Raw genomic sequence first — 24,545 nt, forward strand, 5'->3', positions numbered from 1 at the left:
GAGAAAACAGCCGTTGTTATTGTTGTTGGCGTCGTGTTTTGATGTACACGATGTCATAATGCATTTCAGATGATTTTCAAAACCTTGAACTGCAAAAGAGCACATGTGACTCATTCACACACTTTCACAAAAAAAAAAAAAAAAACAAGCATGGCCAGGAACACGGTGTACTGGAGCACCTTTGTAAACATACCCGCTGTCTCATTCATGTCCGCATTCCCAGGGAGAGAGAGAGATTACAGAGAAAAAGGTTCAATGTTAATGCTGCCAAAAACTGAAGCTGGGCAGCATTTTGTGGCTCCCAATACACGTTCATCACAAAAGATCATGCTGAAAGGTAGGGTTCAGCCAAAAATGAAATTTATGTCATTATTTACTCAGCCTTACATTGTTACAAACCTGCGTGCTTCTAAAAAAAAAAAAAAAGCTGAGATGCCAACAACAATTACCAGGTACACCGGAGCCAAAAAAACGAAACAAAATGTAGTAAAGTAATAAAGGAGTAGTAACAGCAAAAATAATCAAAATTCATACAACAATCCACATTATTTACTTATTATTTACTTGATCAAACGGATTCTCAAAAACTGTGAAAAAATTATTTAACTCAAATTCATTCATTCATTCATTTGGCTTAGTCCCTTTATTCATCAGCGGAATGAACCATCAACTTATCCAGCATATGATTTACACAGCGGATGTCCTTCCTGCTGCAACCCAGTACTGGGAAACACCCATGCACTCATTCACACACACACTATGGCAAATTTAGTTTATTCAATTCACCTATAGTGCATGTGTTTAGAATGTGGGGGAAACCGGAGTCAGTGAAGGAAACCCACGCAGACACGGGGAGAACATGCAAATTCCACTGTGAGGTAACAGTGCTAACCACTGATCCACCGTGCCACCCTTCTCAAATTCTATTATCCAAAATCGAACAAATGTTGTGCATTTAAAACAAAACTATGTTTTGCTTTAAATTAACCATACATGTTATTTACTGATAACATTGTCCACACTGATGACAAGAGTAAAAAACTAGCATCACATTTATGTTTAAAGAAAAAATGTTGACTGACAAGTAGGCTTACATGGAATCTGCACACGCAGAAATCCGCAGATTTCCACAGATTTTAGCCCATCATTGAGTCTATGTATTTAATTGTGTAAATGTGTGTAAATTTATATATTTTTTTTTTTATAATTTCAGAAATGTTATTGAATAATATGAAAAAAGTTAATATGATTTATTTATAATACAATTTGATATTTGTCTTTTAATATATATTTTATAATAGACTTGTTTTGTTCACCAGATAAGTTCATTATAAGCTATTATTTTTATTTCATATATTACGTTTTTAGCTATGATACTCACTAAATAATTCTGCATAAATTTGCAGATTTTTTACAAAATCCTCCACAGAAATAGCAAAATATTGTCTGCAGATTCTGTCTGGCCCTACTGATGGGTGAAAATAAATTATATACAGAATAAAGCATATTAACTTCTAATTGACTCACAATACAGCACTCTTCATTTCAATGATTAGCCACTCTTAAAGGCACCGTTCCCCTTAAGCCTGACTAGCCTGAACTCACGAGAAAATGTTTATATTTTACGTTTTGTCAGTTTAGTGGCTAATTCATATGAATTCGCATGAGTTCAGTCGTACAAAAATTTAGGATTTTTAAAAGGACACCCAACCCAACCCCTAAACCCAACCGTCATTGGGGGATGAGAAAATCATGCTAAATTGCATGAATAGGATATGATTTAACCACGACCACTAAATCAAAAAGTTAAGAATTGCAATGAGATAGCATTGATATTACTCACTATTTACTCAAGCTCAAGTGGTTCCAAAACCATGATGAACACTAATTAATTTATTTTTAAAGAAGGTAAAAACCTGCAACCGTTCTTTCCGTTTTCTTTCTTTTGAAAAAACAAATACTGTGGAAGTCAATGGTTAAAGGTTTTCAGCATTCTTCAAAATACCTTCTTTTGTGTTTAACTAAAGAAAGAAACTCAAACAGGTTTGGAACACGGTGAGTAAATGGTGACATAATTTTCACTTTTGGAAGTGAGATAATATATCTTAACAATTAATTTTTAATCAGAAAAAAACAAACAATCAAATTCATATAAAGTAAAAAAAAAAAAAAAAAAAGTTCCACAAAAAATAACAAAAAGTTAAAACCAAAAAAAATAAATAAATAAAAACTGTAAAAACAACTTTGCAAATGTCATCTGTATCCGATCATGAAGCACATTTATTACATATTTACTACATAGAATATAACACCTACAGTAGATTCCATATTGTGAATCCAGTCACAAAATGTCATTGTTGCGATCACCAGTTGTGTTTTTCCACTGGAGATTGCTTTCAAACAAACTACAACTCCCAGAACTCTTTGCACCCATCATCTCCTGGAGCAGTTGACAATAATCCAGACATATACACAGAGACACAGCATTAGCTTATCTCTAATTAGTAGGACTATAAAGTTACTTCACTTTCACTTTCACATGGCTGAGTCTTTCTTCATGAACATTACAAAGCGTTTTTGATTTTTGCCTTGTTCCCTGATTGATTCTTTGCCGCCTAGCTGACCTCTCACCTGTATTTTGACCATGTTTATTGAATTACCTTTATGCTCCTGTTTTGCTCATGTTTTGACTATTGCCTGTAGCCCCTTTCACAGATACAGTTCATGTGTGAACAGGCCCTTTTTGAAAATAACAGTAAAATCGTTCCAGAAATTTCAGAGAAAGAGAAGTTGTAACATCACCGGTAATTTACTGGAATGCTGCACTGTGTGAACACAGAAGGAAAATTGCCAGCAAGAGTGCGTTCATGATTAGAACACGCTGATGTGAGTCGTCTACTTCAGCCAATTTGAGCATTCAGACGCATTCACATCTGTGTTGTTTATGAAAATGAAAGCCTTTGAATACTTTTTTCCAGATACATTAAGCAGTTAGATATTAGTCAGATAACGTTTCTATGTTCCTTCTTAATGCCAACTGTGTAAAAATATATGTGTGTCCAAATATTTACTGGTATCAGTGTATGAAAGGGGCTCTTGCCTTTAGTAAACTGCATTTGAATATGCACGTCTGTTGTCAGTGTCTTTTTCGTAACAGTCATATTGCCTGCACACTGAAAACCTGACTAAAAAAAGAGGATATTTTTACTATTTTTAAGAGCTTACTGATTTTATTTAAAACGTCTTTATTTGTGTTCCAAAGCAGAACTAAGTCCTAAAGGGATTGGTATGACATGAAGGCAATTAATAACATATTTTCCATTTTGGGGTGAACTAACCCTTTAAACAATATCCAGCACAGAAGCAAAACAAACACATCATTGTGGCATCTCTCACATAAAGATTACCTAACATCCAACTGAATAAAATGAAGCACAAAAAGACATTTACCACAGCGAACTGCACTTAGAAGCACGCACAGTATATGATAATCAGCAGGAAACACACAAAGACTCGGTTATGTCCTTGCTCCCATAATTCGCAGGAAAGTCAGCCAATTATTAACTTTGAATAATCCAAATGAGTTGTCTTGTTCCAATGCACATGTACTTACACTAGCAAGTGAGAACACTGATTCAAATGCAAAGTCAATTCCCTTCCCAATTAAAAACAAATGTGCGGTTCACCACACAGGAGAGCAGAACGAAAGCAGAAGCGGGAGAGTTACAGCGGGGTTAAAGCAGGCCAGGCTCAGCTGAGGGGAACACTGTACACCTCACCTCCGCCTCGCTGGAGGAACTAATGAGGTTTTGTTTATCTTTCTCTGATTTGATTTGGTGCTGGTCTACACCACCGTGAGATGTGGAACGGGGGGAGAAGAAAAAGAGGTTTGCATAGAAAGAACCTGAAAAGCTGTGCGGGGAAGAGATGCATTCAGCAAGGGCTCATTGGAAATGTGTGATTCTGCCTATATTTCTACCTACAGAAACATTCTGATGCAGTTTTTTTGGGGGTGGTGGTGGGGGGGGGGGGGGGGGACTAGAGGCTGTAAAGCACAAACAAATGTTGTCCCTTGTAATGTAGAAATTATATTTACAGAATATAACCTTCTGCAGATAAAATCAACATCTCTGTTTATAATCAAGCCACTTTTATTTCTTTGTACAATGGGAATTGTCTAAGCAGCTTTACTAAGAAAATTGATGAATGAAATGAAAAGGATCAAAAATTGGGTATGAAGTTTCATCAGAATCAAGCTCAGTGAAGTTCATTGATGATCCAGTTAAGTTCAATACGAATGTCACCGGTGAAGAATGTGCTTGGCTATTTAGCAGCTCTACTGACACCAACTGCATAATGTAAACATAAAGGACGCAAAGGTAATGCCCCACTGTAGAATCAGTGTTGCATTCAACAAAATACTATTAATTCTGGGTATACCTAGGCATGGTCAAATAGTAAGTGAGCCTCACTACCTAACAAAAATTTTGCCTGTGTAAAACTATTACACGTTACATAAGCTGTCTATCAGAAAACAAACTGTTACGTTGCACATGAGATTAATCACTGGAGCGCCCTCAACATTTGCATGTAACTCAGATTATGTTTGCTTACAACAGGAGTGTCCAAACCCGGTCCTGGAGGGCCGGTGTCCAGGAGAGTTTAGCTACAACCCTAATCAAACACACCTGAATTAGCTAATCAAGCTCTTAATAGATATACAAGAAAGTTCCTGGCAGGTGTGTTGAGACAAGTTGGAGATAAACTTTCCAGGACACTGACCCTCAAGCACCAAGATCGGACACCTTTGGCTTACAAACTTTACTAGTGAGATTAGAAAGTAAGATAAGTTCCCCTTCGGGGGGAACTTCAGCACTATAAGTGGATTTGATTGTAAAATCCACGCATTGGGAGGTTCGGTTCAGAAGCTACTCGTCTGAAAGAGTATTGAACGGGCCAATTAAGAATGAATTGGCAGCGCAAGCCTGCGCAGGTGAGCGGCATAAGCAATCAACTGAGTATATAAGCTCACCTGGCGCCAGCAGACGCTATCCTTTTCGCTTCAGAGACTTTCTGATCGAGTCGATGAGGGTTCCTCCTGCTGTGACCAGCGATTCTGAGCGAACGAGAGCATTCTCCCGGTCCAGAGTGTGTACACGCAGTGGCAGACGGTCGAGCTGGGTTTCTCCCTTGCCTGGCGTTCTTTGGGTCCGGTCCTCCAGAGCGGTGCGTATAAAGTTGCAAACTTCACAGAAAGAGCAACACAGTCGTGCAGCACGTCCTTATCAGGACGGCGCTCCGACTGTGCGTTTCTGGATGCGGTGGTTTCCTGTCCTCGGATGATGGGCGCGGGCACTGCGTTACATGTCTGGGGGTCCAGCATGTTAATGCGCTGCTCGCGGGCAGTTCATGTCGTCATTGCGATGCCATGACTGTTGCGCAAGATCGCGGTTAGCCTTTGCAAAAGGGCGAACCACCCCAGTTGTCCCCTGCTCTGCAGCGGGCACTCAGGCTGATCTGAGGGTTTCAGCGAGAGATAATCCGTCGCCCACGGGCCCGCGGACCTCCCGCTCCTCTAAGCGCTCCATCCAAGCTTCGGGCGGGGGAAGCGATCCGTCTAACAGATGGTAGCCCTTACGCCCGATGACACCGGAGACCAGATGTCCACCGCGGCATCGGAGGGTGGGCTTTCATTGTCCGATGATGATCCAGACCCGCTCGCCCCCTTCGGGCTGGTGAGCGCTGTCACTACGGATCCTGAAACGGACATGTTAGCCGTGCTTTCCCGGGCTGCTTCGGCCGTGGGTTGGAGATGGTTTATCCCCCAGCTCCGCGGCCGGACCGACTAGAGGGGCGTTCCCTTCTTCCCGGAGGTGCACAGTAGGCTCACGCGGTCTTGTAAAGCACTTTTTTCTGCTTGTGCTGCGTGTTCCTCCACCCTAACCACTCTTGACGGTGAAACAGCCAGGGGGTATGTGGCGATTCCTCAGGTTGAGTGCGCGATGGCGGTAAATCCGCGCGGCGCCTCTTCTTGGCGGGGTCCGCCTCGTCTCCCATCCAAAGCCTGTAAGTTATCTACCTCCCTCGGAGCTAGAGCTTACATAGCTGCGGGCCAGGCTGCTTCCGCCTTGCATGCGATAGCCACCTACCAGCGCTACCAAGCGCAGGCGCTGGCCGAGCTGCACGAGGGTGGGTCCAACCCAGGCTTACGAGCTTCGCACCGCCGCCGACTTAGCTCTTCGGACTACTGAGTCCGCTGCGTGTGCGTTGGGGAGGACGATGTCCACATTAGTGGTCCAGGAGCGCCACCCCTGGCTGATATGCGCAAAGTCGACAAAGTCCGCTTTCTTGACTTCCCCATATCCCTAGCCAGGTTCGGCGACACTGTCTGTGAATTCACCCAGGAATCCAAGGCGGTGAGAGAGCAGTTGGTGGGTGATGTCTTATCGGCGGTCCGTAGCCCGCTCCGCCCGCCGTGCCATTCATACCTGCTCCTCGCCGAAGGCGCCCGCCTACGAGAGCTGCTCCGCCCCCGCACACGCCTCCGGCGAAGCGAGCGCGTCGGGCACCTCGGAAGCAGGCAGCCCCCCTGCCCAGAACGCCGCTAAGTCCGGCAACGGACCGCGAAGCGCCCCTGGCACAGGCCATCTGGAGAAGAGGGAACTTGCTCTTTCCCCGCTGGAGGGCGGGGCCCCATTGCCAACGGCACTTTTTACTGCCATGAAAACATTATGAAAGGGCACTTTTCACTTCCCCAGATGTGACAGCCCGAAATCTGCCAGTCTGGGACGCTATGCTTTCTAGCTTGCAGATTCGGTGCGTTTCGCCAGTGGCTCACGAGCGCTGGGAGGACGGTCTCCTTTCTCCCACCCCTCGAGCCTCCCCTCCGGAGCTCGGGTTTGGAGTGAGAGCAAATATCTCACCTCCAGCTTTTCCGTGGGACCCGCGAGCTTCCCGGATCAGCACACCCACTCCGCACTGCCCCACTGCTGGTACGTCAGCGATTGTAGCGATGAGTCCATTAGCGAGAGCTCTGCCTGCCTGGTTAGCGCGGGCCAGCTCTTCGCGGGGGCTCATACGCACAATCAGACTCGGCTATGCGATTCAGTTCGCGAAACGGCCCCCCAAGTCACGGGTGTGTATTCACCAGGGTCAGCCCCCTGTCCGCCCCTGTCTTGCGAGAGGAGATTGCTGTCCTCCTGGCGAAGGATGCAATCGAGCCGCTCCCTCCAGCCGAGATGGAGAGCGGGTTTTACAGCCCACGCTTCATCGTGCCCAAAAAGAGCGGTGGGTCACGGCCAATCCTAGATCTGCGCGTTTTGAACTGCTGCCTGCACAAGCTGCCGTTCAGAATGCTCACGCAGAAGCGCATCCTCCGGTGCGTTCGTCCTCTGGGTTGGTCTGCAGCATTAGACCTGATGGACGCGTATTTCCATGTCTCCACTCTTCCTCGCCACCGACAGTTTCTGCGGTTTGCGTTTGAAGGTCGAGCTTGGCAATACAAAGCCCTCCCCTTCGGGCTCTCTCTGTCTCCGCGGGTCCTCACCAAGCCCGCGGAGGGTGCCTCAGCGCCCCTTCGGCTCGCGGGCATCTGCATACTCAATTTCTTTACGACTGGCTGATTTTTGCCCTCTCTCGGAGCAGTTGATTATGCACAGAGACAAAGTGCTCTGGCACTTCCACCTGTGGGGGTTTCAGGTCAACCGAGAAAAGAGCAAACTCGCCCCCGTGCAGAGGATCTCTTCTCTCGGGCTGGAGCTGGACTCGGTCACCATGGCAGCGCGCCTCTCCGGAGAGCGCGCTCAGCTGATGCTGTACTGTCTGAGAGAGCTCGACAGTAAAATAGTGGTCCCACTGAAACTATTTCAGAGGCTCCTGGGGCATATGGCATCCGCAGCCGCAGCCGCTTCATGCCGCTCGGATTATTCTATATGAGACCACTTCAGCACTGGCTTCACGATCGAGTCCCCAGACGCGCATGGCACGCGCGCGCACACCGAGTCTCTGTTACTGCGCTGTGTCGCCGCGCCCTCAGCCCTTGGAGCGACCCCTTGTTCCTACAGGCCTGGGTGTCTCTAGAACAGGCGTCCAGTCTTGTTGTCGGTTCAGCAGACACTTCCAACACGGGCTGGGGGGCTGTGCGTTGCGGGCATGCGGCTGCGGACCTGTGGAAAGGTACCCAGTTGCATTGGCACATCGCCTGGAGCTGTTGGCAGTGTTCCTCGCTCTCCACCGTTTTTTTCCGGTGCTGGAGCGGCAACACGTGCTGGTCAGGACGGACAGTACGGCGGCGGTGGCGTATATCAGCCGTATAGGGGGTATGCGCTCTCGCCGCATGTCTCAGCTCGCCCGCCGTCTGCTCCTCTGGAGTCATCCGCGGCTGAAATCGCTGCACGCCATTCATATTCAGGCAAGCTCAACCGTGCAGCCGATGCGCTCTCACGGCAGCCTTGCGTCCTGGAGAATGGAGACTCCACCCCGAGTCTGTTCAGCTGATATGGGCGCGATTCGGGGAAGCCCAGATCGATCTGTTGCTTCCCCCGAGATCGCTCATTGCCAGTTGTTCTTTCCCTGACCGAGTGCTCTCGGCACGGATGCACTGGCTTACAGCTGGCCTCGGGGCACGCGCAAATACGCGTTTTCCCCAGTGAGCCTGCTCGCGCAGTTACTGTGCAAGGTCAGGGAGGACGAGGAACAGGTTGCTGGTTGCGCCCCTCTGGCTCAACCGGACCTGGATGTCAGAGCTCTCCCTCGCGATAGCCCTCCCCTGGCAGTCCCTTCGAGAGAGCACCTACTCTCTCAGGGACAGGGCACCACCTGGCACCCTCGCCGATCTTTGAAGAGATTTTTAGACGCGAGGAAGACTTAGGTAACCTCCGATTGCGGTGGCTAATACCGTCACTCGGGCTAGAGCCCCCTCCCCGAGCGCGCCTATGCCCTGACGTGGAGTCTATTCACTGAATGGTGTGTCTCTCGCTGAGAAGACCCCCGTAATTTGCCAGATCAGCGTTGTGCTTTCTTTACGCCGAGAGAAGTTGGAGAGCAGGCTGTCGCCCTCCACACTCAAGGTTACGTGGCTGCCATCTCCGCTCTCATAACGCGGTGGCTGGCAGCACCGTGGGAACGCATAACCTCATCATCCGGTTCCTCAGGGGCGTTAAGCGAATTAATCCACCCCGCCCCCTCTCATGCCCTCTTAGGATCTCGCCCTCGCTACACAAGCCGCGTCAGATCCCTTCGATCCTCGACTCAGTATCTTTCTGTCCCTGAAGACAGCTCTGCTGGTCGCGTTGATATCGATTAGAGGGTCGGGGACCCGGAGGCATTTTTCGGTCAGTGACTCGTGCCTGTAATTGGGCTGGCTTCTCTCACGTCCTGAGACCCCGCCCGCGATATGTGCCCAAGGTTCCTACCACTCCGTTTTAATACGAGGTAGTGAGCCTGCAAGCGCTGCCCTCGGAGGAGGCAGACCCAGCCCTTCTTATTGTCCAGTTCGCGTTTTGCGTATTATCCGGACCGCACTCAGAGTTTAGATCATCTGAGCAGCTCTTCGTCTGTTATAGCGGTCGGCAGCAGGGAAGTGCCGTACCGAAATAAGTTCCCACTAGATTGTGGATGCCTTTCTTTCACTATCAGAGCCGAGATGAGCCGCGTCCCCCGAGAGCGCGTGCGCACTCCACTCGGAGCTTCGCATCCTCTCGAGCGCGCGCACGCGGCGCCCCTCTAACAGACATCTGTAGAGCTGCGGGCTGGGTGACACCCAACACATTTGCAAGGTTTTACAATCTGCGAGTGGAGCCGGTTTCCTCAAGGGTATTAGGTAACCCTTGGTGATTGAGGAAACAATTCGGTAGGGTGTTGAAACACGCTTGCTGCGCCATTTTCCCTAACACGGAGATACGTGCGCATTTTTATCTGTCAGTAAAGTTCCCCGTCAGGTGAGCCCTGCAGATTCCTCCGTGGCCCCCAGCACTGACTCAGCGGAGGAGTCACTTGCTGGCCCACTACGTTGTAGGTCTGCCCACTGGTCAGCCCGCGTTTTGGGTAAAGGTGCATGCTATGCTGATCCCCACTAGGCGATCCCATATGCTTATTCCGCCACGGTTAAGTCCCCCCCCTGGGCGGACCCGTGTCTTCCCTCCCCGCTAACCACTCCCCGCTATGCGTACTCCCCCTTTTTAGGGCTAGTCCATATGTAAAATCTGCCATCTATCCCCCCTTGGGTAACGGATGGCCTCCGCAGCGTCCTCCCTATCGGGATTGCACGCTTCCCAACGTACTGTCGTATTTTCCTAGAATTATCTAGATGCTCACGACTTCCCAAAAAAATATATATAAATCCGTAAAACTTCTGTTGAAGTAGGATAAATTAGGGCCAGGGACACGTTGGAGGACCGCGCCCCCCATGATGTGGGTGCGTCACGCTTGCTTGACTATCTCCTCATCGGGGGTGTTGGTAAGGTGCAGTCATTATGGCGCTTTCAATGGGCTCCCAATGCGTGGATTTTACAATCAAATCCACTTATAGTGCTGAAGTTCCCCTCGAAGGGGAACGTTCGAGGTTACTAAAGTAACCCTTCGTTCCCCGAGGAGGGGAACGGAAGCACTATACTCCGTCGCCATAATGACTGTCCCTTAGCTGTTGAAAGTCTCTTCAGCTTAAAAAGGATAGCGTCTGCTGGCGCCAGGTGAGCTTATATACTCAGTTGATTGCTTATGCCGCTCACCTGCGCAGGCTTGCGCTGCCAATTCATTCTTAATTGGCCCGTTCAATACTCTTTCAGACGAGTAGCTTCTGAACCGAACCTCCCAATGCGTGGATTTTACAATCAAATCCACTTATAGTGCTTCCGTTCCCCTCCTCGGGGAACGAAGGGTTACTTTAGTAACCTCGAACGTTTCCTCTCTTATTTTTAACGTTATTTAGGATTATATTGATCTTGCTGTGTATGAAGGATTCTCATTTTGAAAACGGCAGATGTAAGTCCCTTTGAATAAATCCAAAGCCAGCCTTTAGGTTTCTATAAATTGCTAAGCAATGACTCCACAGTTTACAGTTTGTCAAGATGCCAAATTCAGGATTTACAGATAACAAATTTATTTACAGCCACCCTGAAGAGGCGTAAGGTCTGTTTAAGTGAATCTTTTGTTAATTAATTGCACATACTGTGAGATTTGCCGTGTATGTTTGTAATGAGGCAACAAACACATGTAGACAGGACTTGTCTACAGATCACCAAGCAAATTACATAAACTCAACCAATTGTGCTTTTAAAAGCAAAGATTTGGTGTAAAGTATCACATGAAATTTTGAACAAATCTGTCCTTTAGATATGCCATGACATTTTACTACCTATTTTGTATGTGTTGGTGGTTTAGTTGACTTCCACTGCAAAAGTATAAGCCTTCGGGCCAACAAAGAAGAGAAAGCTAGTGCATTTCCTTGACCCGCTGGTAGTGCAAGGTTGTCAGGTGTGACACCAAATATTGCTACTGCATCTAGTTGTATCTCCTTTTTACATATATAAGAAAAAGTCTCAAACACTGCAAACCAACATGGTCCTAGGAATGGAGATGTCCAGAGCATATGGCCCAAGGTGGCTTCACTGCTGTGGCACCCAGAACATCTTGCACCCTGTGGCACCCAGAACAATTTCTGGGAAAATTCTTGACAACTTGCATTAAAAAAAAGTGCAGCCTTTGAATTCTCTTAAATTGTAATAAACCCTGTTTGACTAAGATAGATGTTGAGTGAATTTGCTTAATTGTTAATTGCCAGACTGCCTCTGGAATTATATTTCTTCAGTCATCTTCCTACTGTTTCTTTAAAAAAAAGACGGTGCAGCTGCTCTTTGAATCCTTCTCAATCTTCCTCAATTCAGCTGCTTATAGAAGGAGCTGAAAGTATACTAAAATACCTTTTCACTGGGCTTCTAACCTGAAGATATCAGATGAAATGTGATTTAGGAATATCCAATTCTTTAGTCATATGTCCAAATGAGTGTTAAGTGTTTCCTATAAATTTTTTTTTTTTTCTGGAGAAAGTTTAATTTGTTTTATTTTAGCTAAAATAAAGGCAGTTTGTAATATTTTTTAAAACCATTTCATTTTAAGATCAATATTTTTAGCCTACTTAAGCACTATTTTTTTGATTGTCTACTGAACAGACCACTGTTACACAATGATTTGCCTAATTACCATAACTTGCTTATTTAACCTAATTAAGCAAGCCTTTAAATTGCACTTTAGGCAAATTCCGTTATGCACTTCGTATACACCAGTTCCTGTTCCTGTACATAACGCTCACACACTCACAGACCCCTGTGTTGACCGTTGCTTGCCTGACATTTTATGTTGAATAAACCCTTCACATTACAAGTATCTTGAAAAATATCTAGTAAAATATTATGTACTGTCATCGTGCAAAACAGATAACATAAATCAGTTATTAGAAATGAGTTATTTAAACAATTATGTTTGGAAATCTGTTGGAAAAAAAGTTCTCTCAGTTGAACAAAAATTGGGGAAAAAATATACAGGGGAGCTAATAATTCTGGCTTCAACTGTATATTTTTAAAATCAGCCTTTGTTAGGTGGGCTTTCAAAGGATTAACAAGAACTCCAACGTGCTATCAGCTTGTAATCTTTCATCCCATCTTCATCTCAACCCCATGCTACTTTCTATTTCTGGTAACAGCTAAATTGGCTCTTTTAAATAAGCAGGGTGGAGCGAATTCGCTCTCTGCTATAATTAAACCTGTAGGAGCTAATGTACCGCACCATCGTTTTCAGTTTAGCTCTTGTTTATGTCCTCGTCACAAGCGTATTCTCAGGTGGACGTGCATGAACATCAAGACTCTTTGAGTCACAAAAATGAAAAATGGCAAGAATAAGGTTTTGAGTGCAGCAAACAAAAACAAATACACTAAAGTGTACACAAAGCAATATCTGGAAGTGTGTGTGGGCCGGACATTATTCAAGAAGTGCCCAGTGTCTTCTCCAGTGACCAATATAACCCTCCCAGTGTGAACATTTCTCCAGTCTCCATCTGAGATTACTGACCTGTCATCTACTACCAATATAGGCACATGGAATCTGGGTGGAAATAAGAAACGGCTCATTTAGAAACACTGAAGGGAGATGACACATCACACAGAGACTTATCAATCAATATTTCAATAGCGAAAGTGAAAAGATGGATCTGCGCTTGATGAATCATCATCCGTGCCTGCTAAAGACGCCCTGCAGGGCAACTAACCTCTTATTAGTGTCACTTGTGTCAGAAAGACATTCTAAATGGATTTTGATCAAAAGCTGTTGAGCAATGCTGTTGAAGAGCTGCATCGCTGTTTACTGTCTACACGAGTGGTTGTCTTTTATAGAGGCGTCCCGGTTGAAATGGGACTTTCTAAGTGAATGATTTGAAGCACTTTTCATAGGCAGTCTGTAAACTGTCACTTTCGAAAGAGGCACAAATGCTCTCCTTATGAAGTGCACAAGAGACTCCACTTGCACTCGATTTTCAATAGAGCTTGATAGTGACCGTCCAGCTATTTCAACAAAAATGGTTGCAAAAGTGGTCTTTTTATTCATTTCCTACAGAGAGATTTCAAAATATTCTGTCAACCAGCTCAGGGAGGATGATAGATAAGTAAGTATTTGATTGAAAAATTTTACAAAATTGTGTACTTTATACAAATGAACTGTCAACTACATCCCACACACATATTGTGTGAAACATTGCAAATTACAAATTCAATGTAGTATGTCATTGTAATATAAAACAATTAACTTTTAGTTACTTAATAAATATGCCCATGGTAATACACTACCTGACAAAAAGTCTTGTCACCTATCCAAGTTTTAGGAACAACAAATATTAACTTGACTTCTAGTTGATCATTTGGTATCAGAAGTGGCTTATATGAAAGGCAAAGGCCTCCAGATTACGCTTATTTTACCAAAATAAAACATGATCATGCCTTGATTTTTAATGATTTAATTAGGACAGTAAAGTCTGACTTCGCGAAGACAAAAGTCTTGTCACTTAACAGAAATGATGTAAATTACAGAATATAAAGTCATGGTGCAGTGAATAAAGACTTAATATTGTATATGACACCCGTTGAGCTAGTCGACTGCATTCATACATCTCTGCAATGGCTTAAATAACTTATTAATAGTCATCTGGAATGGCAACTAAAGCATTCTTGCAGGGCTCCCAAAGTTCATCAAGGTTCTTTGGACTTATTTTCAATGCTTCCTCCATCTTACCCCAGGCATGCTCAATAATGTTCATGTCTGGTGACTGGGCTGGCCAATCCTGGAGGACCTTGACCTTCTTTGCTTTCAGGAACTTTGCTCTGAAGGCTGAAGTATGAGAAGGAGCGCTTTCCTGTGGAAGAATTTGCCCTCTCCTACTGAATGTAAGGTAATGGGCAGCACAAATATCTTGATACAAGACTGCTGATGTTTACATCCACTCTGCAGATCTCTCGCACGCCCACATACTTAACACAACCCCAAACCATGATTTTTCCCTTGACCAAACTTAACTGATTTCTTTGAGAATCGTGGGTCCATGTGGGTTCCAATAGGTCTTCTTCTGTATTTGTGATGATTAAGATGCAGGTCAACAGATGATTCATCTAAAAAAATCTACCTTCTGCCAATTTTCCAAATGATCAAAGTCAAGTTAGAATTTTGTTGCTTTTACAACTGTAATCAACAAGACTTTTGTCAGGTTGTACACAGAATATGTTAACCCCTTATATTGCAAATAAATCTGTAAAAATTGTATCTGTTTAGAATAAAGACTGACAAAAAATAAATGAATCAACTTAAAAATCAGCTAACACTTTTCCAAAATTTCTTAACTAAAACTATTATGTATCTAATTTCATGAATCAATAAAATGTGAAATAAATATGTTTTTTAATGCTAGCATGTTTTTACTGTTAACAACACGTTTACCCTTTTTCGAGCAATTAAAAAAGAGAGCAACATGTCTGGAGTCAGATTAGTCTCAATAATAATGTATTTGCATTTATTAATGTATTTACGTAACAATTAAAGCTGCAAAATTTTATTGGATTCATTTCAAACATAACAATCTGATCATAGCGGTGATTGACAAAACGATATTCTGAAAATGTCAGTAGGTGACAGCAAATGATTGTATTACAAAAGAGTTGTTATTTAACCGATTCATTTGAATCAATGAATCGTTCAGTAAGATTTGTTACTGAATCCTTTGAATCCAGCCACTCGCGAATGACATAAGATCATCATACTCAATAAAACTGATATATAACGTTACTAAGCTTTTTAAAATTTTGACAAATGTCTAATAATACTGCTAAAACAAATTATTTAAGTTTATATAACATTAGAATTAAATGGTGGAGCTTCTTGAGTTTGTTCAGTTGGGAGTGTTTTGATTGGTGAATGAAAACCTCACAGCGATTGGCTAAACATAATATTCTCTTAAAAAATGTATTTATGTAAGATGCATATGTTAGTTAGAGCATTTGGAAAATAATGTTGCTTTTTACTTTTGAATTTATGAAGTTGGATTTAAGAATTCTTTTGAATTTATGAGTTGGAGTTGTGGATTTATGAAATGTGTTTTGAATTCATGAATTGGATTTGTGGATTTATGAACTGTGTTTTGAATTCGTTAATTGGATTTGTGGATTTATGAACTGTGTTTTGAATTCGTTAATTGGAGTTGTGGATTTATAAATTGTGTTTTGAATTCATGAATTGGATTTGTGGATTTATGAACTGTGTTTTGAATTCGTTAATTGGATTTGTGGATTTATGAACTGTGTTTTGAATTCGTTAATTGGAGTTGTGGATTTATAAATTGTGTTTTGAATTCATGAATTGGATTTGTGGATTTATGAACTGTGTTTTGAATTCGTTAATTGGAGTTGTGGATTTATAAATTGTGTTTTGAATTCATGAATTGGATTTGTGGATTTATGAACTGTGTTTTGAATTCGTTAATTGGATTTGTGGATTTATGAACTGTGTTTTGAATTCGTTAATTGGAGTTGTGGATTTATAAATTGTGTTTTGAATTCATGAATTGGAGTTGTGGATTTATAAATTGTGTTTTGAATTCATGAATTGGATTTGTGGATTTATGAACTGTGTTTTGAATTCGTTAATTGGATTTGTGGATTTATGAACTGTGTTTTGAATTCATGAATTGGATTTGTGGATTTATGAACTGTGTTTTGAATTTATGAATTGGATCTGTGAATTTATGAATTGTGTTTTGAATTCATGAATTGGATTTGGATTAACAGTTGGATTGGATTAACAGTATTATTACCTTTTAAAAAATAAATAAATAAAACAAAAACTTTCAAAAACATTACATATAAAAAAATTCTAATAAAACATACTGCATTTATAATCTTGTCTAAAACCCCATAAAATAAACAGTTAAAATGATCTGGGATTGCCTTGTTATCCTTAAAGGAACTACGTACAAGCCTTATTAGAAAAAAAAAAAAAATTGTCAAACTTTTTACAATGATTTCACATCTAGTTAATGCCCAAAATTACGCACATAATTTGCAAAGCAAGCACACTGTTGGAATGGAAAATGCTTAAGAACTTTACTTAATTTTTCATACATCAACTAAACAAAACATCTATAAAAGAAATAGAAAAAAGCACTAATAATCACAATGCATTGCTATCTTGGGTGTAGATAGGGTGCTGTAAAAAATTCAGCTAAAAATGTTTAAACTCAGTTTAAAATGGTAAGCAAGGTGGACATATTTTTGACATTTATATTTGTTCTTGTGAGTAAAACATTCAGTTTTAGGAGGCTTTAAATTTTGATTTCTTCACTTAAGCGTTTACCACTGCAAAAAAAAAAAAAAAAAAAAAGTTGAGTTAACTTAAACTTTTAAAGCAACTGGCTGCAAAGAAATTTTGAGTTTATTAAGCTTCAGTTGTTGAAGTTTTGCCAAAATATTCAGTTAAGTGTACTTGACTTAAATCAACCTGTTCAGACAGCTTAAAAAAATAATTTTGTACAACTTCAGCCACTGAAGCTTAATAAACTCAAAACATCTTTGCAGTTGGTTGCATTAATATCTTAAGTTAACTCAACTTTTTATTTTTTACAGCGTAGCATTGCTAACCAAAATGTTCAGCATTGTTTGTTCTTTGATTTGTCACATTTTAATACAGCTTTTCATATGCAGAGTCTTGCTCTCTGTAAAATAACCTTATTGACTGCCAAACATGGGCAAACACGCTCTGAAAACAATAACTACTGCTGATGCTTTTTAATTTCCATCATCCACAATTAATTTAAGAATTACAGCGACATACTTTCTAATGACTCAAAACCAACAGGCTTTTATCTAGATACTCCTCAGCTGGTCACTACTGACAGAGACACACACACACACACACACACACACACACACACACACACACACACACACACACACTCACACACACACGCACACACACACACATGCACAGAATACTTCTTAAAACATTAGGTTAGACATAATTAAAGAATCAACCAATTAGGGAGGCACAAAGCTGAGCCGTAAAACAAACACCCAATTAGTTCGAAACACAATTTAGCTTTCGAAGCCGCAGAATCAAATCACCTCTTTATGGAATTAATAGACTCGCTATGTACACAGACAACCTTAAGCAATGCTAAAGTGGTGAATAAACAGTGGGATCAGCACCGACTACAGATATGAAAACAAGCACACTTGAGGAAATGCTAACATGAAATTAGCATATGAAGAAAAAAAAAAACTAATTAAATGAACTTAATTTGTATCGTTAACTAGATGAAAAAGAAACAGTGCCTGAGTAGGATTTTATCTGCATATAGATTTTTCTTCAGCTGACCAGACTAACGAGCAAACCGAATAGTATCTTATTATAGAAATATTAAATATGACGACATGTATTCCACCTTTACTGTAATGTCCGAGGGTCTCCTGCATACTGATAGAGGCCCCCTGGTGCACATACAGTACATTACATGCAATATCCTAGGAATCAGTCACCATTGACTATTTCTCTAACATTTGAACTAAATTACTCAGTATTAAAGTCATACTGTTGTTTACTGTTTTACATAATACCATAAACAATGTCTTACAAAAGTGATTTTCAATTCATTCATTCATTCATTTTCTTTCAGGTTTTTCTCTATTTCAGGGGTCGCCACAGCGGAATGAACCTCCAACTATTCCAGCATATGTTTTACAGAGCAGATGTCCTACCAGCCGCAACCCAGTACTGGAGAACACCCATACAAACACACACTCATACAGTTTATACAATTTATACAATTTAGTTAATTAAATTTACCTATAGCTCATGCCTTCAGTCTGTGGAAAAAAGAGCACGGGGAGAAAATGCAAACTCCATCCAGAAATGCCAACTGGCACAGTGACTTTCTTGCTGTGAGGCTACAGTGCTAAGAATTGAACCACCGTGCCGCCCATTTACAATTTATTTAATCTTTTTAGGAGAAGTTTATTTGTGAACTAATTTGGAGAGGTCCTTACCAAGCCAGCTAGTGTTTCTGTGTGGAGTTTACACGTTCTGTGTGCTCACGTGGGTTTCCCCCGGGTACCCCAATTTCCTCCCACCATCCAAAAACATGCAACTTAACTTAATTGACTAATCTAAATTGGCACAATAGACATGTTCCTAGTAAGTAGTTATCTCTTAAGAGCAATCACTATTAGCTACTACAGCAGGGGAGTTATCGAGATCTACCAGAGCTCAAACTCCCCTCTTGCATTGCAAACGGGAGGGAGCCCCAGGCTTGAGGATCTTATGAGCTCAGGGGTCTCTTCCGGGACAGCATGTCAAACAAGCTTTATAATCAATCATCAGCTAAGTGTGAGCTCTTTAAATAACATTTGTAAAAAAATAAATAAATAAATAATTTTAAAAACTTCTATTTCATATTATACTGTTTCTATTTTATGCATTTGGCTCACAACAAGATCTTTTAAATTAATTAAATGCTTTTTCACATTAGAATATTTTACAATTTAATTTAGTAATGCATTACTTAAATTAGTTTCATATACAAAGTCTAAAATATAATTTAATAAACAAATAAATAGAATATAAAATCTGAATTTCCAGAGGTCAATTAGAATTATTCATTTAATCTCAATGCAAATTACAGTAAAACAACTTCACAAGCTGAGACTGCAAGCTCTAAAATAAGGTTGTGACAAACTGATTTGCTGCACATTAACTTATTTCAAATAATTCTATTTTCGGAAGTAGCAACAATAAACCTTTAAATATTAAAAATATGTATGATAAAAATATATTAAGGTGTGCTTTGTATAAAAAAAATAAATAAATATTTTTTGTAGAAACAGAATTACAAAATATGGGTGAAATAATGTTTCGTCTTTCATCATGGACCCTGGGCCACAAAACTGTATGTCTTATGTTGCAAAGGATTAATGTGGCAACAGGTTTCACCGGTTTATTTGGGATTTTCTTTTTCTTTTTTGTCCCACAAACCATTCGACTATAAAGATCATGTTCCATGAAGATGGTTTGTAAATGTAGTACTCTAAATAAATCAAAAACATTTTTTGGATAAGTAATATTTTGGCAACTTTAAGTTGATTTTCTTAATAGATTATTTTGGAATTATTTTGAAAGCTTCCCAAACTGGAATGCCGGTGTTCTGCATATTTTAGTTCCAATCCCAATTAAACACACCTGAACCAGCTAAACAAGCTCTTTCTAGGTTAACTAGAAAGCTCCAGGCAGGTGAGTTGAAGGAAGTTGAAGCTAAACTATGCAGGACACCATCCCTCCAGGACAGAGTTTGGACACCCCTGCCATGGATTCTAGATTTTCATATAGGTGTATCTTGACTAAAAATGGAAAGTTTATTTATTCAAATGATGCATAATAATCTATTTAAAAAATGAAAAGAAGAGAAAAAACACTAAGATTTGTGTGTTTGCGGCATAAAATGTATGACTGTGTAAAAAAAGCCCACACATTTTAATACACCAAACATTTTATTATTGTCTTTGACTCATTTACATAAAAGTTTAAAAATAAAAGGTTAAAAAAGGAACATAAAATGCCTAGGATTTTTGTATCGTGTTTGTGGGATTTGTGTCTGGGCGACTAATAGAACAGCGCGGCGACTAATAGCACAGCACAATCTGTTCCATTCATACATGTGTCACGACATCGCAGTGCCTTTGTTACAGAAATCCCCCTTTCCATACAGCTGTGCTAAAAGCATCAATCCAAACTTCTGAACCTGTTTACCTTCCTCGTCTGTCCTGCTTCACCATCCAGTCACAGACACATTATTCATATCCCCCTCCTAATAAACATCTTGTGTAGAATGGCAAAGAGCAATTTAGCCGCTTCTATTTCAGGCTCTTTAAACTCTAATGCACCCTGAGCAAAACAAAATCTCACACACTTTACTGCTCTTACATTAAGCACACATCTTACCTTCTGAAAACCTCACACCTGGCTAAAATAGCTATGTTGTACAATGTGTGTATCAATGAAACTGACTCACTCACTCACTCACCAACTCACTCAATTACTGACTGACTCACTCACCAACTCACTCCCTCACTAATTGACTCACTCACTTACTTATTGACTCACTCATTCGCTCACTCACTGACTCTGACATTGACTGACTCATTCACTGACTGACTCACTCACCAACTCACTCACTCATTAATTGACTCACTCACTTACTTATTGACTCACTCATTCGCTCACTCACTGACTCTGACATTGACTGACTCATTCACTGACTGACTTACTCACTAACTGACTCACTCACTGACTGACTCACTCATCGGCTAACTCATTGGCTGTCACACTGACTTACTCACTGACTGACCCACTCACTTAATAAACCCACTTACTTACTAACTCACTTACCAACTCACTCACCAACTAACTCATCTAGTCACTCACTGACTGACTGACTCACTCACTCACTCAGTGATTCACTCACTCAATCAGCAACTACACTCACTATTCATTAAAGTCAGCAACTCACTCACTTACTCACTGACTTACTAACTCAGTCACCATGGCTCACTTACTAATTCACTCACTCACTCATTCACTCACTCACTCACTCATTCACTCACTCACTGACTCATTCACTCACCCACTGACTCATTCACTCATTCACTCATTGACACACTTAGCAACTCACTCACTTACTGACTCATTCACTCACTCACTGTCACACTCACCAACTCATTCACTCACTCACTTACCGACTCACTGACACACTCTCTCCTTCTTCTTAATCCCTGCTTTATCAGGAGTCACCACAGTGGAATTAACTGCCAATTACTCTGGCATATGTTTTAACAGTGGTCACCCTTCCTAATGCAACCCAGCACTAAGAATACAAAAACATATCCACACTCTCCCATTCACACGCGACAGCAAATTTAGTTTGTGTACACTGCACAAACACAGCACAACAGATGACAAATGACAAAGCTGTAATTTGGCTTGATTCATGATTCCAACAGTCAGAATTTGCCTCAGAATCAGACCAAACATGCAAAGCCTGGGCGTAATTAGACTGTCACATGTGCAGTTCATGATCAACACCAGAGTTCATGCCCATCAAGGAGAAGCCACTGAAAAAGGGCAAGCGCTCTACCACAAGAAACACAAAATTAATTGACCTTGATCTTTAGTTTCACAAGGCAATAAATATAAGGACACACAAAGACTCAATTGTTGACAAACAGTAGTTGAGATCCAAAAAATGACAAGTGGCTATAAAAAAGCACAAACAGCATTTTCCACCATCAGGTTTTCGATAAATAAGAAATTACAGTCAGCTGGAAATGTTATGACTCAGTCTGGAAAAGAGTGTGTGTGTGTGTGTGTGTGTCTGTCAAGATGATGGTTCAAGTGTCCAAAGAATCTACAGTAATCACAACTTGAGAATTGCAGAAGTTAGTTGGGTATTGGTGTCAAAAGTCTCAAAGTAAAATCTTACAGTATGTCTAATACATCACCACAACTTATTTAAAAAAGGCTTTTCATCCAAAAAAAGTTAAGTATCTAAGCTTAAGATAAAAATTGAATTATTAAACAATAAATACATATTTTTCACAAACCTTTTTGGCTCATATTTACCAAGGTTGGCAAAATTAGGGGGTGACAGATTAATAGTTTTTTGCAGGTCAAATACATGGTCCAGACGAGTGTGTTACTTTAATATCACTGAGATACTGTTGATACTACTTAGATACATTTTTATTAACTGTTTGGATTTGCTATGCACACATGGATTATTTGGAGTGATTAAAACTAATTAAAGCAACACAAAATCCAAATAATCATAAAGAGCCCATGATGTTTCACAGTACAAGCAATGCGCAACTATATTAAATCACTGAATATTTTTTACATGACAATCTTAAATCACTCAATCAGCTATACACAAAGAAGTAAATAAATAGATACATAAGACATAAAGTCATCAAATGTCTTCAAAGTAAGTGAAAGATAAAGAAGGGCATCCCTGTCAGATGTCTCACATGTTTGACTTTCATTCATTTTAAAAAGCACCTGGCCCATTTTATATATATATATGTTACTGGAATGCATTAACTCTATAGGTGCCTGATAGTTAGCGGTGAAGCTATCATTAGCTCATCATCAGCTCTACACAAAGAAGTAAATAAATAGATACATAAGACATAAAGTCATACACAAGGCAATTGCAAATTTGGGATAGAGATAACATTGTCTTTTCCAAACATAAAGACAGCCTATTATTGCAGACACAGAGCAGTATTTGGCAGTTTGTTCAATCTTCTACTGTCAATAAGCGTGAGCCATAGTCTGCTTGCTTTTGATGTATGTACATACACTCTCAGAAATAAAGGTACGCGAGCTGTCACTGTGGGTGGTACCTTTTTTCTTTTTTTACACATTTGTATCAAAAAGGTCCATAATAATACCCTAAGGGTAAATATTAGTACCTAAAAAGTACAAAAGTGTTCCTCTTACATTTTTTAGGTACTAATATATTCTTTTGTGGTACCAATATGGACCCTTCAGGTACAAACAGCTTGCGTACCTTTATTTCTAAGAATGTACAGAAAATGCTGCTTTGCAAAGCCAAGTTCGCAAAGCCCTGATGGTGTTGTTGAGTCAAACATTAAGTATGTTTACATGGACAACAATTATACTTTATTTTAATACAATTAAGACAATACTTTGATTAAGAGGCTACCATGTAAACAGCTATTTTTGATTACCCTAATCTGATTAAAGGCATAATTTAAATAAACAGAAATGAAATTAAGATGTGGAGTATATATATATATATATATATATATATATATATATATATATATATATATATATATATATATATATATATATATATATATATATATATATATATATATATACTTTTTTTTCTTCTTTCCATTTGGCGTGTGGTATCAAATTTCAAAAAGCAAATTAAAACAGCACTCTTCCACCAGTCCTTACTTTGAATTGCATCAAATACACCAGTTTGTCACAGGGGCATGAATTAAATGTTCATGAGTGAAAATGAAACTGCCGAACTGCAGTTAAAGTCGAAAAATTTAAAAAATGAAACACCCAAAATTACATGAGACTCTGCAGGAAACGTGGATGGACTGGATACACCTTATTTATATTATTGACTTATTCAGATTAAGGCAAATAACTATTACTGATGTCTATGTAAACGTAGTCAGTATGTCTTCAAAGTAAGCGAAAGATCCAGAAGGGCATCTTGCTGATTTGTTTCAGAAGGGCACTTTCTTGTCAGATGTTTCACATGTTTTACTTTCATTCATTTTAAAAAGCACCTGGCCCATTTTATTTATATATATTTTACTGGAACACATTAAACCTATAGGTGCCTGATAGTTAGCTGTGGAGCTATCATTAATCATTTCCTCTAGTGAACACAAAACAATCGTCAATTTTCATGCCCCCTGGTGGAGCTCACCCCACAGTTTGTAAACCTCTGCCTTAGCCTATGGTGGAATAACTTTGAGGAAAACTACCAGGGGTACAAATAAAACACTTAAAATATAGCCTAGACTTGGCTTTGAAACAGAACATATCCATTTTAAGAAAAATTTGCCAAGAATAAAAAAAAAAACATGAGACAACACAATAAATTAATACACAATTGTAATGCATGCAGCATAGTGAGAAGCACTGAATAAAACAAAACAAAATATAGCCCATGTCCATCCTCAGGTGTCCTTGTAAAGGGCAGAGATGCGTTATTGGCTGGTTTATTGTATACTGTGCGTCCCGCCAGATTCCAGCTCTTTCACTGTAGTCATAACTTGTGATAACCTTCAGAGTGTCTGACATCATTTCCCTGTGTAAATGTTAAGTTTCCAAGCGAGGAAGAAAGTTGCGGACGAGGAAAGTTTTAATATCTCTTTTTTTTATCGTAGACTTCTTTTCCCCCCAAATGTTGTTTTTCT

At 40.7% G+C, this 24,545-nt stretch overlaps 1 protein-coding gene across 15 annotated transcripts in view; it reads right to left on the reverse strand.

Moving 5' to 3' along the window:
* Positions 1-24,545, reverse strand: part of tsnare1 (T-SNARE Domain Containing 1) — a 488,539-nt gene that overhangs the window by 243,958 nt on the left and 220,036 nt on the right. The gene's annotated exons all lie outside the window — the stretch shown is intronic.

Source organism: Danio rerio, chromosome 16 (assembly GCF_049306965.1).
Source record: "Danio rerio strain Tuebingen ecotype United States chromosome 16, GRCz12tu, whole genome shotgun sequence".
NCBI lineage: Eukaryota > Metazoa > Chordata > Actinopteri > Cypriniformes > Danionidae > Danio > Danio rerio.